The sequence below is a fragment of the Anopheles funestus genome, chromosome 2RL (assembly GCF_943734845.2).
Source record: "Anopheles funestus chromosome 2RL, idAnoFuneDA-416_04, whole genome shotgun sequence".
Taxonomy (NCBI): Eukaryota; Metazoa; Arthropoda; class Insecta; order Diptera; family Culicidae; genus Anopheles; species Anopheles funestus.
In genome coordinates this window covers 57,465,974-57,485,315 of record NC_064598.1, presented here as the reverse complement: position 1 = coordinate 57,485,315, position 19,342 = coordinate 57,465,974, and the positions used below count along the sequence as shown (strand labels likewise).

Here is a 19,342-nt window from a genome sequence, read left to right as displayed (position 1 = left end):
CAAGACACATTAGCCGAGACTTATTAGCCAAGACACATTAGCCAAGACACATTAGCCAAGACACATTAGCCAAGACACATTAGCCAAGACACCTTAGCCAAGACACATTAGCCGAGACACCTTAGCCAAGACACCTTAGCCTAGACACATTAGCCAAGACACCTTAGCCAAGACACATTAGCCAAGACACCTTAGCCAAGACACATTAGCCAAGACACATTAGCCAAGACACCTTAGCCAAGACACCTTAGCCGAGACACATTAGCCAAGACACATTAGCCAAGACACATTAGCCAAGACACATTAGGCAAGACACATTAGGCAAGACACATTAGCCGAGACACATTAGCCAAGACACCTTAGCCAAGACACATTAGCCAAGACACCTTAGCCAAGACACCTTAGCCAAGACACATTAGCCGAGACACATTAGCCAAGACACCTTAGCCAAGACACATTAGCCAAGACACCTTAGCCAAGACACCTTAGCCAAGACACCTTAGCCAAGACACATTAGCCAAGACACATTAGCCAAGACACATTAGCCAAGACATCTTAGCCAAGACACATTAGCCGAGACACATTAGCCAAGACACCTTAGCCAAACACCTTAGCCAAGACACATTAGCCAAGACACCTTAGCCAAGACACCTTAGCCAAGACACCTTAGCCGAGACACCTTAGCCAAGACACCTTAGCCAAGACACCTTTGCCAAGACACCTAAGCCAAGACACATTAGCCAAGACACCTTAGCCAAGACACCTTAGCCAAGACACATTAGCCAAGACACCTTAGCCAAGACACCTTAGCCAAGACACCTTAGCCGAGACACCTTAGCCAAGACACCTTAGCCAAGACACTTTAGCCAAGACTCCTTAGCCAAGACACCTTAGCCGAGACACATTAGCCGAGACGCATTAGCCAAGACACCTTAGCCAAGACACCTTAGCCAAGACACCTTAGCCAAGACACATTAGCAAAGACACCTTAGCCAAGACACATTAGCCAAGACACATTAGCCAAGACACATTAGCCGAGACACATTAGCCGAAACACATTAGCCAAGACACCTTGGCCAAGACACCTTAGCCAAGACACCTTAGCCAAGACACCTTAGCCAAGACACATTAGCCAAGACACATAAGCCAAGACACCTTAGCCAAGACACCTTAGCCAAGACACATTAGCCGAGACACCTTAGCCAAGACACCTTAGCCAAGACACATTAGCAAAGACACCTTAGCCACCTTAGCACTTTAGCCAAGACACCTTAGCCAAGACACCTTAGCCAAGACACCTTAGCCAAGACACATTAGCCAAGACACAATAGCCGAGACACATTAGCCAAGACACCTTAGCCAAGACACCTTAGCCAAGACACATTAGCCGAGACACATTAGCCAAGACACCTTAGCCAAGACACCTTAGCCAAGACACATTAGCCAAGACACCTTAGCCAAGACACATTAGCCAAGACACATTAGCAAAGACACCTTAGCCAAAACACTTTAGCCAAGACACCTTAGCCAAGACACCTTAGCCAAGACACCTTAGCCAAGACACATTAGCCAAGACACATTAGCCAAGACATATTAGCCAAGACACCTTAGCCAAGACACCTTAGCCAAGACACATTAGCCAAGACACATTAGCCAAGACACATAAGCCGAGACACTTTAGCCAAGACACCTTAGCCAAGACACATTAGCCGAGACACATTAGCCAAGACACCTTAGCCAAGACACATTAGCCAAGACACCTTAGCCAAGACACATTAGCCAAGACACCTTAGCCAAGACACCTTAGCCAAGACACATTAGCCAAGACACCTTAGCCAAGACACCTTAGCCAAGACACATTAGCCGAGACACATTAGCCGAGACACCTTAGCCAAGACACCTTAGCAAAGACACATTACCCAAGACACCTTAGCCAAGACACCTTAGCCAAGACACCTTAGCCAAGACACATTAGCAAAGACACCTTAGCCAAGACACTTTAGCCAAGACACCTTAGCCAAGAAATCTTAGCCGAGACACATTAGCCGAGACGCATTAGCCAAGACACCTTAGCTAAGACACATTAGCCAGGACACCTTAGCCAAGACACATTAGCCAAGACACATTAGCCGAGACACCTTAGCCGAGACACATTAGCCAAGACACATTAGCCAAGACACCTAAGCCAAGACACCTTAGCCAAGACACATTAGCCAAGACACCTTAGCCAAGACACATTAGCCAAGACACATTAGCCGAGACACAATAGCCAAGACACCTTAGCCAAGACACCTTAGCCGAGACACATTAGCCAAGACACATTAGCCAAGACACCTTAGCCAAGACACATTAGGCAAGACACATTAGGCAAGACACATTAGCCGAGACACATTAGCCAAGACACCTTAGCCAAGACACATTAGCCAAGACACATTAGCCAAGACACATTAGCCGAGACACATTAGCCAAGACACCTTAGCCAAGACACATTAGCCAAGACACCTTAGCCAAGACACCTTAGCCAAGACACCTTAGCCAAGACACATTAGCCAAGACACATTAGCCAAGACACATTAGCCAAGACATCTTAGCCAAGACACATTAGCCGAGACACATTAGCCAAGACACCTTAGCCAAGACACATTAGCCAAGACACCTTAGCCAAGACACCTTAGCCGAGACACATTAGCCGAGACACATTAGAAAAGACACCTTAGCCAAGACACATTAGCCAAGACATCTTAGCCAAGACACATTAGCCAAGACACCTTAGCCAAGACACATTAGCCAAGACACATTAGCCAAGACACATTAGCCAAGACACCTTAGCCAAGACACCTTAGCCGAGACACATTAGCCAAGACACCTTAGCCAAGACACATTAGCGAAGACACATTAGCCAAGACACCTTAACCGAGACACATTAGCCAAGACACATTAGCCAAGACACATTAGCCGAGACACATTAGCCAAGACACCTTAGCTAAGACACATTAGCCAAGACACCTTAGCCAAGACACATTAGCCAAGACACCTTAGCCAAGACACCTTAGCCAAGACACATTAGCCAAGACACATTAGCCAAGACACATTAGCCAAGACACCTTAGCCAAGACACATTAGCCAAGACACATTAGCCGAGACACATTAGCCAAGACACCTTAGCCAAGACACATTAGCCAAGACACATTAGCCAAGACACCTTAGCCAAGACACATTAACCAAGACACCTTAGCCAAGACACATTAGCCAAGACACATTAGCCGAGACACATTAGCCAAGACACCTTAGCCAAGACACATTAGCCAAGACACATTAGCCAAGACACCTTAGCCAAGACACATTAGCCAAGACACATTAGCCGAGACACATTAGCCAAGACACCTTAGCCAAGACACATTAGCCGAGACACATTACTCAAGACACCTTAGCCAAGATACATTAGCCGAGACACATTAGCCAAGGCACCTTAGCCAAGACACATTAACCAAGACACCTTAGCCAAGACACCTTAGCCAAGACACATTAGCCGAGACACATTAGCCAAGACACCTTAGCCAAGACACATTAGCCAAGACACATTAGCCGAGACACATTAGCCAAGACACCTTAGCCAAGACACATTAGCCAAGACACCTTAGCCAAGACACATTAGCCGAGACACCTTAGCCAAGACACCTAAGCCAAGACACATTAGCCAAGACACATTAGCCAAGACGCCTTAGCCAAGACACATTAGCCAAGACACCTTAGCCAAGACACCTTAGCCAAGACACCTTAGCCAAGACACATTAGCCAAGACACATTAGCCAAGACACATTAGCCGAGACACATTAGCCAAGACACCTTAGCCATAACAATTTGGCCAAGACACCTTAGCCAAGACACATTAGCCAAGACACCTTAGCCAAGACACCTTAGCCAAGACACATTAGCCGAGACACATTAGCCAAGACACCTTAGCCAAGACACCTTAGCCAAGACACATTAGCCAAGACACCTTAGCCAAGACACCTTAGCCGAGACACCTTAGCCAAGACACATTAGCCAAGACACCTTAGCCAAGACACATTAGCCAAGACACCTTAGCCAAGACACCTTAGCCAAGACACCTTAGCCAAGACACCTTAGCCAAGACACATTAGCCGAGACACATTAGCCAAGACACCTTAGCCAAGACACATTAGCCAATACACCTTAGCCAAGACACATTAGCCGAGACACCTTAGCCAAGACACATTAGCCAAGACACCTTAGCCAAGACACATTAGCCAAGACACATTAGCCGAGACACATTAGCCAAGACACCTTAGCCAAGACACATTAGCCGAGACACCTTAGCCGAGACACATTAGCCAAGACACCTTAGCCAAGACACATTAGCCAAGACACATTAGCCAAGACACATTAGCCGAGACACATTAGCCAAGACACCTTAGCCAAGACACATTAGCCAAGACACCTTAGCCAAGACACATTAGCCGAGACACATTAGCCAAGACACCTTAGCCAAGACATATTCGCCAAGACACCTTAGCCGAGACACATTAGCCGAGACACATTAGCCAAGACACATTAGCCAAGACACCTTAGCTAAGAAACCTTAGCCAAGACACCTTAGCCGAGACACATTAGCCAAGACACATTAGCCAAGACACATTAGCCAAGACACCTTAGCCAAGACACATTAGCCAAGACACATTAGCCGAAACACATTAGCCAAGACTCCTTAGCCAAGACACATTAGCCGAGACATATAAGCCAAGACACCTTAGCCAAGACACATTAGCCAAGACACCTAAGCCAAGACACATTAGCCAAGACACATTAGCCAAGACACCTTAGCCAAGACACCTTAGCCAAGACACATTAGCCAAGACACCTTAGCCAAGACACCTTAGCCAAGACACCTTAGCCAAGACACCTTAGCCAAGACACATTAGCCAAGAGACATTAGCCAATACACATTAGCCAAGACACCTTAGCCAAGACACATTAGCCAAGACACCTTAGCCAAGACACATTAGCCAAGACACATTAGCCGAGACACATTAGCCAAGACACCTTAGCCAAGACACATTAGCCAAGACACCTTAGCCAAGACACATTAGCCAAGACACCTTAGCCAAGACACCTTAGCCAAGACACATTAGCCAAGACACATTAGCCAAGACACCTTAGCCAAGACACATTAGCCAAGACACCTCAGCCAAGACACATTAGCCAAGACACCTTAGCCAAGACACATTAGCCAAGACACATAGGCCAAGACACCTTAGCCGAGACACATTAGCCGAGACACCTTAGCCAAGACACCTTAGCCAAGACACCTTAGCCGAGACACATTAGCCGAGACACATTAGCCAAGACACCTTAGCCAAGACACCATAGCCAAGACACCTTAGCCAAGACACCTTAGCAAAGACACATTAGCCGAGACACATTAGCCAAGACACATTAGCCAAGACACCTTAGCCAAGACACATTAGCCAAGACACCTTAGCCAAGACACCTTAGCCAAGACACCTTAGCCAAGACACTTTAGCCAAGACACATTAGCCAAGACACATTAGCCAAGACATATTAGCCAAGACACATTAGCCAAGACACATTAGCCGAGACACCTTAGCCAAGACACATTAGCCAAGACACCTTAGCCAAGACACCTTAGCCAAGACACCTTAGCCAAGACACATTAGCCAAGACACCTTAGCCAAGACACCTTAGCCGAGACACATTACCCAAGACACCTTAGCCAAGACACCTTAACCGAGATACATTAGCCAAGACACCTTAGCCAAGACACATTAGCCGAGATACCTTAGCCAAGACACCTTAGCCAAGACACATAAGCCAAGACACATTAGCCAAGACACCTTAGCCAAGACACATTAGCCAAGACGCCTTAGCCAAGACACATTAGCCAAGACACATTAGCCAAGACACCTTAGCCAAGACACATTAGCCAAGACACCTTAGCCAAGACACATTAGCCAAGACACATTAGCCAAGACACATTAGCCATGACACATTAGCCAAGACACCTTAGCCAAGACACCTTAGCCAAGACACCTTAGCCAAGACACATTAGCCAAGACACCTTAGCCAAGACACCTTAGCCAAGACACATTAGCCAAGACACATTAGCCAAGACACATTAGCCGAGACACATTAGCAAAGACACCTTAGCCAAGACACATTAGCCAAGACACATTAGCCAAGACACCTTATCCGAGACACATTAGCCAAGACACCTTAGCCAAGACACATTAGCCAAGACACATTAGCCAAGACACATTAGCCAAGACACCTTAGCCAAGACACATTAGCCAAGACACATTAGCCGTGACACCTTAGCAAAGACACCTTAGCCAAGACACCTTAGCCAAGACACCTTAGCCAAGACACATTAGCCGAGACACAAAAGCCAAGACACATTAGCCAAGACACATTAGCCGAGACACATAAGCTAAGACACATTAGCCAAGACACCTTAGCCAAGACACATTAGCTAAGACACATTAGCCAAGACACATTAGCCAAGACACATTAGCCAAGACACCTTAGCCAAGACACATTATCCGAGACACCTTAGCCAAGACACCTTAGCCAAGACACCTTAGCCAAGACACATTAGCCGAGACACATAAGCCAAGACACATTAGCCAAGACACATTAGCCAAGACACATTAGCTAAGACACATTAGCCAAGACACATTAGCCAAGACACCTTAGCCAAGACACCTTAGCCAAGACACATTAGCCAAGACACCTTAGCCAAAACACCTTAGCCAAAACACCTTAGCCAAAACACCTTAGCCGAGACAAATTAGCCGAGACACCTTAGCCAAGACACCTTAGCCAAGACACCTTAGCCGAGACACCTTAGCCAAGACACATTAGCCGAGACACATTAGCCAAGACACATTAGCCGAGACACCTTAGCCAAGACACATTAGCCGAGACACATTAGCCAAGACACCTTAGCCAAGACACCTTAGCCAAGACACATTAGCCAAGACACCTTAGCCAAGACACCTTAGCCGAGACACCTTAGCCAAGACACATTAGCCAAGACACCTTAGCCAAGACACATTAGCCAAGACACCTTAGCCAAGACACCTTAGCCAAGACACCTTAGCCAAGACACCTTAGCCAAGACACATTAGCCGAGACACATTAGCCAAGACACCTTAGCCAAGACACATTAGCCAATACACCTTAGCCAAGACACATTAGCCGAGACACCTTAGCCAAGACACATTAGCCAAGACACCTTAGCCAAGACACCTTAGCCAAGACACATTAGCCAAGACACATTAGCCGAGACACATTAGCCAAGACACCTTAGCCAAGACACATTAGCCAAGACACCTTAGCCAAGACACATTAGCCAAGACACATTAGCCGAGACACATTAGCCAAGACACCTTAGCCAAGACACATTAGCCAAGACACATTAGCCAAGACACCTTAGCCAAGACACATTAGCCAAGACACATTAGCCAAGACACATTAGCCGAGACACATTAGCCAAGACACCTTAGCCAAGACACATTAGCCAAGACACCTTAGCCAAGACACATTAGCCGAGACACATTAGCCAAGACACCTTATCCAAGACATATTCGCCAAGACACCTTAGCCGAGACACATTAGCCGAGACACATTAGCCAAGACACATTAGCCAAGACACCTTAGCTAAGAAACCTTAGCCAAGACACCTTAGCCGAGACACATTAGCCAAGACACATTAGCCAAGACACATTAGCCAAGACACATTAGCCAAGACACATTAGCCAAGACACATTAGCCGAAACACATTAGCCAAGACACCTTAGCCAAGACACATTAGCCGAGACATATAAGCCAAGACACCTTAGCCAAGACACATTAGCCAAGACACCTAAGCCAAGACACATTAGCCAAGACACATTAGCCAAGACACCTTAGCCAAGACACCTTAGCCAAGACACATTAGCCAAGACACCTTAGCCAAGACACCTTAGCCAAGACACCTTAGCCAAGACACATTAGCCAAGAGACATTAGCCAATACACATTAGCCAAGACACCTTAGCCAAGACACATTAGCCAAGACACCTTAGCCAAGACACATTAGCCAAGACACATTAGCCGAGACACATTAGCCAAGACACCTTAGCCAAGACACATTAGCCAAGACACCTTAGCCAAGACACATTAGCCAAGACACCTTAGCCAAGACACCTTAGCCAAGACACATTAGCCAAGACACATTAGCCAAGACACCTTAGCCAAGACACATTAGCCAAGACACCTCAGCCAAGACACATTAGCCAAGACACCTTAGCCAAGACACATTAGCCAAGACACATAGGCCAAGACACCTTAGCCGAGACACATTAGCCGAGACACCTTAGCCAAGCCACCTTAGCCAAGACACCTTAGCCGAGACACATTAGCCGAGACACATTAGCCAAGACACCTTAGCCAAGACACCATAGCCAAGACACCTTAGCCAAGACACCTTAGCAAAGACACATTAGCCGAGACACATTAGCCAAGACACATTAGCCAAGACACCTTAGCCAAGACACATTAGCCAAGACACCTTAGCCAAGACACCTTAGCCAAGACACCTTAGCCAAGACACTTTAGCCAAGACACATTAGCCAAGACACATTAGCCAAGGCATATTAGCCAAGACACATTAGCCAAGACACATTAGCCGAGACACCTTAGCCAAGACACATTAGCCAAGACCCCTTAGCCAAGACACCTTAGCCAAGACACCTTAGCCAAGACACATTAGCCAAGACACATTAGCCAAGACACCTTAGCCGAGACACATTACCCAAGACACCTTAGCCAAGACACCTTAACCGAGATACATTAGCCAAGACACCTTAGCCAAGACACATTAGCCGAGACACCTTAGCCAAGACACCTTAGCCAAGACACATAAGCCAAGACACATTAGCCAAGACACCTTAGCCAAGACACATTAGCCAAGACGCCTTAGCCAAGACACATTAGCCAAGACACATTAGCCAAGACACCTTAGCCAAGACACATTAGCCAAGACACCTTAGCCAAGACACATTAGCCAAGACACATTAGCCAAGACACATTAGCCATGACACATTAGCCAAGACACCTTAGCCAAGACACCTTAGCCAAGACACCTTAGCCAAGACACATTAGCCAAGACACCTTAGCCAAGACACCTTAGCCAAGACACATTAGCCAAGACACATTAGCCAAGACACATTAGCCGAGACACATTAGCAAAGACACCTTAGCCAAGACACATTAGCCAAGACACATTAGCCAAGACACCTTATCCGAGACACATTAGCCAAGACACCTTAGCCAAGACACATTAGCCAAGACACATTAGCCAAGACACATTAGCCGAGACACCTTAGCCAAGACACATTAGCCAAGACACATTAGCCGTGACACCTTAGCAAAGACACCTTAGCCAAGACACCTTAGCCAAGACACCTTAGCCAAGACACATTAGCCGAGACACAAAAGCCAAGACACATTAGCCAAGACACATTAGCCGAGACACATAAGCCAAGACACATTAGCCAAGACACCTTAGCCAAGACACATTAGCTAAGACACATTAGCCAAGACACATTAGCCAAGACACATTAGCCAAGACACCTTAGCCAAGACACATTATCCGAGACACCTTAGCCAAGACACCTTAGCCAAGACACCTTAGCCAAGACACATTAGCCGAGACACATAAGCCAAGACACATTAGCCAAGACACATTAGCCAAGACACATTAGCTAAGACACATTAGCCAAGACACATTAGCCAAGACACCTTAGCCAAGACACCTTAGCCAAGACACCTTAGCCAAGACACATTAGCCAAGACACCTTAGAAAAAACACCTTAGCCAAAACACCTTAGCCAAAACACCTTAGCCGAGACAAATTAGCCGAGACACCTTAGCCAAGACACCTTAGCCAAGACACCTTAGCCGAGACACCTTAGCCAAGACACATTAGCCGAGACACATTAGCCAAGACACATTAGCCGAGACACCTTAGCCAAGACACATAAGCCCAGACACATTAGCCAAGACACATTAGCCAAGACACCTTAGCCAAGACACCTTAGCCAAGACACTTTAGCCAAGACACATTAGCCAAGACACATTAGCCAAGACACATTAGCCAAGACACATTAGCCAAGACACATTAACCGAGACACCTTAGCCAAGACACATTAGCCAAGACACCTTAGCCAAGACACCTTAGCCAAGACACCTTAGCCAAGACACATTAGCCAAGACACCTTAGCCAAGACACCTTAGCCAAGACACCTTAGCCAAGACACCTTAGCCAAGACACCTTAGCCAAGACATCTCAGCCGAGACACATTACCCAAGACACCTTAGCCGAGACACATTAGCCAAGACACATTAGCCGAGACACATTAGCCAAGACACCTTAGCCAAGACACATTAGCCAAGACACCTTAGCCAAGACACCTTAGCCAAGACACATTAGCCAAGACACCTTAGCCAAGACACATTAGCCAAGACACATTAGCCAAGACACCTTAGCCAAGACACATTAGCCAAGACACCTTAGCCAAGACAGTTTAGCCAAGACACATTAGCCAAGACACATTAGCCAAGACACATTAGCCAAGACACATTAGCCAAGACACATTATCCGAGACACCTTAGCCAAGACACATTAGCCAAGACACCTTAGCCAAGACACCTTAGCCAAGACACCTTAGCCAAGACACATTAGCCAAGACACCTTAGCCAAGACACCTTAGCCAAGACACCTCAGCCGAGACACATTACCCAAGACACCTTAGCCGAGACACATTAGCCAAGACACATTAGCCAAGACACATTAGCCAAGACACCTTAGCCAAGACACATTAGCCAAGACACCTTAGCCAAGACACCTTAGCCAAGACACATTAGCCAAGACACATTAGCCAAGACACAATAGCCAAGACACCTTAGCCAAGACACATTAGCCAAGACACCTTAGCCAAGACACCTTAGCCAAGACACATTAGCCAAGACACCTTAGCCAAGACACATTAGCCAAGACACCTTAGCCAAGACACATTAGCCAAGACACCTTAGCCGAGACACCTTAGCCAAGACACCTTAGCCAAGACACTTTAGCCAAGACACCTTAGCCAAGACACCTTAGCCGAGACACATTAGCCGAGACGCATTAGCCAAGACACCTTAGCCAAGACACCTTAGCCAAGACACCTTAGCCAAGACACCTTAGCCAAGACACATTAGCAAAGACACCTTAGCCAAGACACATTAGCCAAGACACATTAGCCAAGACACATTAGCCGAGACACATTAGCCGAAACACATTAGCCAAGACACCTTGGCCAAGACACCTTAGCCAAGACACCTTAGCCAAGACACCTTAGCCAAGACACATTAGCCAAGACACATAAGCCAAGACACCTTAGCCAAGACACCTTAGCCAAGACACATTAGCCGAGACACCTTAGCCAAGACACCTTAGCCAAGACACATTAGCAAAGACACCTTAGCCAAAACACTTTAGCCAAGACACCTTAGCCAAGACACCTTAGCCAAGACACCTTAGCCAAGACACATTAGACAAGACACATTAGCCGAGACACCTTAGCCAAGACACCTTAGCCAAGACACCTTAGCCAAGACACATTAGCCGAGACACATTAGCCAAGACACCTTAGCCAAGACACCTTAGCCAAGACACATTAGCCAAGACACCTTAGCCAAGACACATTAGCCAAGACACATTAGCAAAGACACCTTAGCCAAAACACTTTAGCCAAGACACCTTAGCCAAGACACCTTAGCCAAGACACCTTAGCCAAGACACATTAGCCAAGACACATTAGCCAAGACACCTTAGCCAAGACACCTTAGCCAAGACACCTTAGCCAAGACACATTAGCCAAGACACATTAGCCAAGACACATAAGCCGAGACACTTTAGCCAAGACACCTTAGCCAAGACACATTAGCCGAGACACATTACCCAAGACACCTTAGCCAAGACACATTAGCCAAGACACCTTAGCCAAGACACATTAGCCAAGACACCTTAGCCAAGACACCTTAGCCAAGACACATTAGCCAAGACACCTTAGCCAAGACACCTTAGCCAAGACACATTAGCCGAGACACATTAGCCGAGACACCTTAGCCAAGACACCTTAGCCAAGACACATTACCCAAGACACCTTAGCCAAGACACCTTAGCCAAGACACCTTAGCCAAGACACATTAGCAAAGACACCTTAGCCAAGACACTTTAGCCAAGACACCTTAGCCAAGAAATCTTAGCCGAGACACATTAGCCGAGACGCATTAGCCAAGACACCTTAGCTAAGACACATTAGCCAAGACACCTTAGCCAAGACACATTAGCCAAGACACATTAGCCGAGACACCTTAGCCGAGACACATTAGCCAAGACACATTAGCCAAGACACCTAAGCCAAGACACCTTAGCCAAGACACATTAGCCAAGACACCTTAGCCAAGACACATTAGCCAAGACACATTAGCCGAGACACAATAGCCAAGACACCTTAGCCAAGACACCTTAGCCAAGACACATTAGCCAAGACACCTTAGCCAAGACACCTTAGCCGAGACACAATAGCCGAGACACATTAGAAAAGACACCTTAGCCAAGACACATTAGCCAAGACACATTAGCCAAGACACATTAGCCAAGACACCTTAGCCAAGACACATTAGCCAAGACACATTAGCCGAGACACATTAGCCAAGACACCTTAGCCAAGACACATTAGCCAAGACACATTAGCCGAGACACCTTAGCCAAGACACATTAGCCGAGACACATTAGCCAAGACACATCAGCCAAGACACATTAGCCAAGACACCTTAGCCGAGACACATTAGCCAAGACACCTTAGCCAAGACACATTAGCCAAGACACCTTAGCCAAGACACCTTAGCCGAGACACATTAGCCGAGACACATTAGAAAAGACACCTTAGCCAAGACACATTAGCCAAGACACCTTAGCCAAGACACATTAGCCAAGACACCTTAGCCAAGACACATTAGCCAAGACACATTAGCCAAGACACATTAGCCAAGACACCTTAGCCAAGACACCTTAGCCGAGACACATTAGCCAAGACACCTTAGCCAAGACACATTAGCGAAGACACATTAGCCAAGACACCTTAACCGAGACACATTAGCCAAGACACATTAGCCAAGACACATTAGCCGAGACACATTAGCCAAGACACCTTAGCTAAGACACATTAGCCAAGACACCTTAGCCAAGACACATTAGCCAAGACACCTTAGCCAAGACACCTTAGCCAAGACACATTAGCCAAGACACATTAGCCAAGACACATTAGCCAAGACACCTTAGCCAAGACACATTAGCCAAGACACATTAGCCGAGACACATTAGCCAAGACACCTTAGCCAAGACACATTAGCCAAGACACATTAGCCAAGACACCTTAGCCAAGACACATTAACCAAGACACATTAGCCGAGACACATTAGCCAAGACACCTTAGCCATAACAATTTGGCCAAGACACCTTAGCCAAGACACATTAGCCAAGACACCTTAGCCAAGACACCTTAGCCAAGACACATTAGCCAAGACACCTTAGCCAAGACACCTTAGCCAAGACACATTAGCCAAGACACATTAGCCAAGACACCTTAGCCAAGACACCTTAGCCAAGGCACATTAGCCAAGACACCTTAGCCAAGACACCTTAGCCGAGACACCTTAGCCAAGACACATTAGCCAAGACACCTTAGCCAAGACACATTAGCCAAGACACATTAGCCAAGACACATTAGCCAAGACACCTTAGCCAAGACACCTTAGCCAAGACACATTAGCCGAGACACATTAGCCAAGACACCTAAGCCAAGACACATTAGCCAAGACACATTAGCCAATACACCTTAGCCAAGACACATTAGCCGAGACACCTTAGCCAAGACACATTAGCCAAGACACCTTAGCCAAGACACATTAGCCAAGACACATTAGCCGAGACACATTAGCCAAGACACCTTAGCCAAGACACATTAGCCGAGACACCTTAGCCGAGACACATTAGCCAAGACACCTTAGCCAAGACACATTAGCCAAGACACATTAGCCAAGACACATTAGCCGAGACACATTAGCCAAGACACCTTAGCCAAGACACATTAGCCAAGACACCTTAGCCAAGACACATTAGCCAAGACACATTAGCCGAGACACATTAGCCAATACACCTTAGCCAAGACACATTAGCCGAGACACCTTAGCCAAGACACATTAGCCAAGACACCTTAGCCAAGACACATTAGCCAAGACACATTAGCCGAGACACATTAGCCAAGACACCTTAGCCAAGACACATTAGCCGAGACACCTTAGCCAAGACACCTTAGCCAAGACACATTAGCAAAGACACCTTAGCCAAAACACTTTAGCCAAGACACCTTAGCCAAGACACCTTAGCCAAGACACCTTAGCCAAGACACATTAGACAAGACACATTAGCCGAGACACATTAGCCAAGACACCTTAGCCAAGACACCTTAGCCAAGACACATTAGCCGAGACACATTAGCCAAGACACCTTAGCCAAGACACCTTAGCCAAGACACATTAGCCAAGACACCTTAGCCAAGACACATTAGCCAAGACACATTAGCAAAGACACCTTAGCCAAAACACTTTAGCCAAGACACCTTAGCCAAGACACCTTAGCCAAGACACCTTAGCCAAGACACATTAGCCAAGACACATTAGCCAAGACACCTTAGCCAAGACACCTTAGCCAAGACACCTTAGCCAAGACACATTAGCCAAGACACATTAGCCAAGACACATAAGCCGAGACACTTTAGCCAAGACACCTTAGCCAAGACACATTAGCCGAGACACATTACCCAAGACACCTTAGCCAAGACACATTAGCCAAGACACCTTAGCCAAGACACATTAGCCAAGACACCTTAGCCAAGACACCTTAGCCAAGACACATTAGCCAAGACACCTTAGCCAAGACACCTTAGCCAAGACACATTAGCCGAGACACATTAGCCGAGACACCTTAGCCAAGACACCTTAGCCAAGACACATTACCCAAGACACCTTAGCCAAGACACCTTAGCCAAGACACCTTAGCCAAGACACATTAGCAAAGACACCTTAGCCAAGACACTTTAGCCAAGACACCTTAGCCAAGAAATCTTAGCCGAGACACATTAGCCGAGACGCATTAGCCAAGACACCTTAGCTAAGACACATTAGCCAGGACACCTTAGCCAAGACACATTAGCCAAGACACATTAGCCGAGACACCTTAGCCGAGACACATTAGCCAAGACACATTAGCCAAGACACCTAAGCCAAGACACCTTAGCCAAGACACATTAGCCAAGACACCTTAGCCAAGACACATTAGCCAAGACACATTAGCCGAGACACAATAGCCAAGACACCTTAGCCAAGACACCTTAGCCAAGACACATTAGCCAAGACACCTTAGCCAAGACACCTTAACCAAGACACATTAGCCAAGACACATTAGCCAAGACACATTAGCCAAGACACCTTAGCCAAGACACATTAACCAAGACACCTTAGCCAAGACACCTTAGCCAAGACACATTAGCCGAGACACATTAGCCAAGACACCTTAGCCAAGACACATTAGCCAAGACACATTAGCCAAGACACATTAGCCAAGACACATTAGCCAAGACACATTAGCCAAGACACCTTAGCCAAGACACATTAACCAAGACACCTTAGCCAAGACACCTTAGCCAAGACACATTAGCCGAGACACATTAGCCAAGACACCTTAGCCAAGACACATTAGCCAAGACACCTTAGCCAAGACACATTAGCCGAGACACCTTAGCCAAGACACCTTAGCCAAGACACCTTAGCCAAGACACATTAACCAAGACACCTTAGCCAAGACACCTTAGCCAAGACACATTAGCCGAGACACATTAGCCAAGACACCTTAGCCAAGACACATTAGCCAAGACACATTAGCCGAGACACATTAGCCAAGACACCTTAGCCAAGACACATTAGCCAAGACACCTTAGCCAAGACACATTAGCCGAGACACCTTAGCCAAGACACCTTAGCCAAGACACATTAGCCAAGACACATTAGCCAAGACGCCTTAGCCAAGACACATTAGCCAAGACACCTTAGCCAAGACACCTTAGCCAAGACACATTAGCCAAGACACATTAGCCAAGACACATTAGCCGAGACACATTAGCCAAGACACCTTAGCCATAACAATTTGGCCAAGACACCTTAGCCAAGACACATTAGCCAAGACACCTTAGCCAAGACACCTTAGCCAAGACACATTAGCCAAGACACATTAGCCAAGACACCTTAGCCAAGACACCTTAGCCAAGGCACATTAGCCAAGACACCTTAGCCAAGACACCTTAGCCGAGACACCTTAGCCAAGACACATTAGCCAAGACACCTTAGCCAAGACACATTAGCCAAGACACATTAGCCAAGACACATTAGCCAAGACACCTTAGCCAAGACACCTTAGCCAAGACACATTAGCCGAGACACATTAGCCAAGACACCTAAGCCAAGACACATTAGCCAAGACACATTAGCCAATACACCTTAGCCAAGACACATTAGCCGAGACACCTTAGCCAAGACACATTAGCCAAGACACCTTAGCCAAGACACATTAGCCAAGACACATTAGCCGAGACACATTAGCCAAGACACCTTAGCCAAGACACATTAGCCGAGACACCTTAGCCGAGACACATTAGCCAAGACACCTTAGCCAAGACACATTAGCCAAGACACATTAGCCAAGACACATTAGCCGAGACACATTAGCCAAGACACCTTAGCCAAGACACATTAGCCAAGACACCTTAGCCAAGACACATTAGCCGAGACACATTAGCCAAGACACCTTAGCCAAGACATATTCGCCAAGACACCTTAGCCGAGAAACATTAGCCGAGACACATTAGCCAAGACACATTAGCCAAGACACCTTAGCTAAGAAACCTTAGCCAAGACACCTTAGCCGAGACACATTAGCCAAGACACATTAGCCAAGACACATTAGCCAAGACACATTAGCCAAGACACATTAGCCAAGACACATTAGCCGAAACACATTAGCCAAGACACCTTAGCCAAGACACATTAGCCGAGACACATAAGCCAAGACACCTTAGCCAAGACACATTAGCCAAGACACCTAAGCCAAGACACATTAGCCAAGACACATTAGCCAAGACACATTAGCCAAGACACCTTAGCCAAGACACATTAGCCAAGACACCTTAGCCAAGACACCTTAGCCAAGACACCTTAGCCAAGACACCTTAGCCAAGACACATTAGCCAAGAGACATTAGCCAATACACATTAGCCAAGACACCTTAGCCAAGACACATTAGCCAAGACACCTTAGCCAAGACACATTAGCCAAGACACATTAGCCGAGACACATTAGCCAAGACACCTTAGCCAAGACACATTAGCCAAGACACCTTAGCCAAGACACATTAGCCAAGACACCTTAGCCAAGACACCTTAGCCAAGACACATTAGCCAAGACACATTAGCCAAGACACCTTAGCCAAGACACATTAGCCAAGACACCTCAGCCAAGACACATTAGCCAAGACACCTTAGCCAAGACACATTAGCCAAGACACATAGGCCAAGACACCTTAGCCGAGACACATTAGCCAAGACACCTTAGCCAAGACACCTTAGCCAAGACACATTAGCCGAGACACATTAGCCGAGACACATTAGCCAAGACACCTTAGCCAAGACACCATAGCCAAGACACCTTAGCCAAGACATCTTAGCAAAGACACATTAGCCGAGACACATTAGCCAAGACACATTAGCCAAGACACCTTAGCCAAGACACATTAGCCAAGACACCTTGGCCAAGACACCTTAGCCAAGACACCTTAGCCAAGACACTTTAGCCAAGACACATTAGCCAAGACACATTAGCCAAGACATATTAGCCAAGACACATTAGCCAAGACACATTAGCCGAGACACCTTAGCCAAGACACATTAGCCAAGACACCTTAGCCAAGACACCTTAGCCAAGACACCTTAGCCAAGACACATTAGCCAAAACACCTTAGCCAAAACACCTTAGCCAAAACACCTTAGCCGAGACAAATTAGCCGAGACACCTTAGCCAAGACACCTTAGCCAAGACACCTTAGCCGAGACACCTTAGCCAAGACACATTAGCCGAGACACATTAGCCAAGACACATTAGCCGAGACACCTTAGCCAAGACACATAAGCCCAGATACATTAGCCAAGACACATTAGCCAAGACACCTTAGCCAAGACACATTAGCCAAGACACATTAGCCAAGACACATTAGCCAAGACACCTTAGCCAAGACACCTTAGCCAAGACACATTAGCCAAGACACATTATCCGAGACACCTTAGCCAAGACACATTAGCCAAGACACCTTAGCCAAGACACCTTAGCCAAGACACCTTAGCCAAGACACATTAGCCAAGACACCTTAGCCAAGACACCCTAGCCAAGACACTTTAGCCAAGACACATTAGCCAAGACACCTTAGCCAAGACATCTCAGCCGAGACACATTACCCAAGACACCTTAGCCGAGACACATTAGCCAAGACACATTAGCCGAGACACATTAGCCAAGACACCTTAGCCAAGACACATTAGCCAAGACACCTTAGCCAAGACACCTTAGCCAAGACACATTAGCCAAGACACATTAGCCAAGACACATTAGCCAAGACACATTAGCCAAGACACCTTAGCCAAGACACATTAGCCAAGACACCTTAGCCAAGACACTTTAGCCAAGACACATTAGCCAAGACACATTAGCCAAGACACATTAGCCAAGACACATTAGCCAAGACACATTATCCGAGACACCTTAGCTAAGACACATTAGCCAAGACACCTTAGCCAAGACACCTTAGCCAAGACACCTTAGCCAAGACACATTAGCCAAGACACCTTAGCCAAGACACCTTAGCCAAGACACCTTAGCCAAGACACATTAGCCAAGACACCTTAGCCAAGACACCTCAGCCGAGACACATTAGCCAAGACACATTAGCCAAGACACATTAGCCAAGACACCTTAGCCAAGACACATTAGCCAAGACACCTTAGCCAAGACACCTTAGCCAAGACACCTTAGCCAAGACACCTTAGCCAAGACACATTAGCCAAGACACAATAGCCAAGACACCTTAGCCAAGACACATTAGCCAAGAC

General features: G+C 46.7%; 1 long non-coding RNA gene across 1 annotated transcript in view; it reads right to left on the bottom strand.

Annotated features, from left to right (window-relative positions):
• LOC125762973 (uncharacterized) overlaps nt 1–19,342 on the bottom strand; it is an 84,461-nt gene that overhangs the window by 45,968 nt on the left and 19,151 nt on the right. Inside the window, exons 3-4 of the long non-coding RNA XR_007418286.1 lie at nt 14,921–17,076; nt 11,995–13,884 (exon numbers count right to left, since the gene is read on the bottom strand). This is a non-coding gene — a long non-coding RNA (uncharacterized LOC125762973). The remainder of the gene's footprint in view (nt 1–11,994; nt 13,885–14,920; nt 17,077–19,342) is intronic.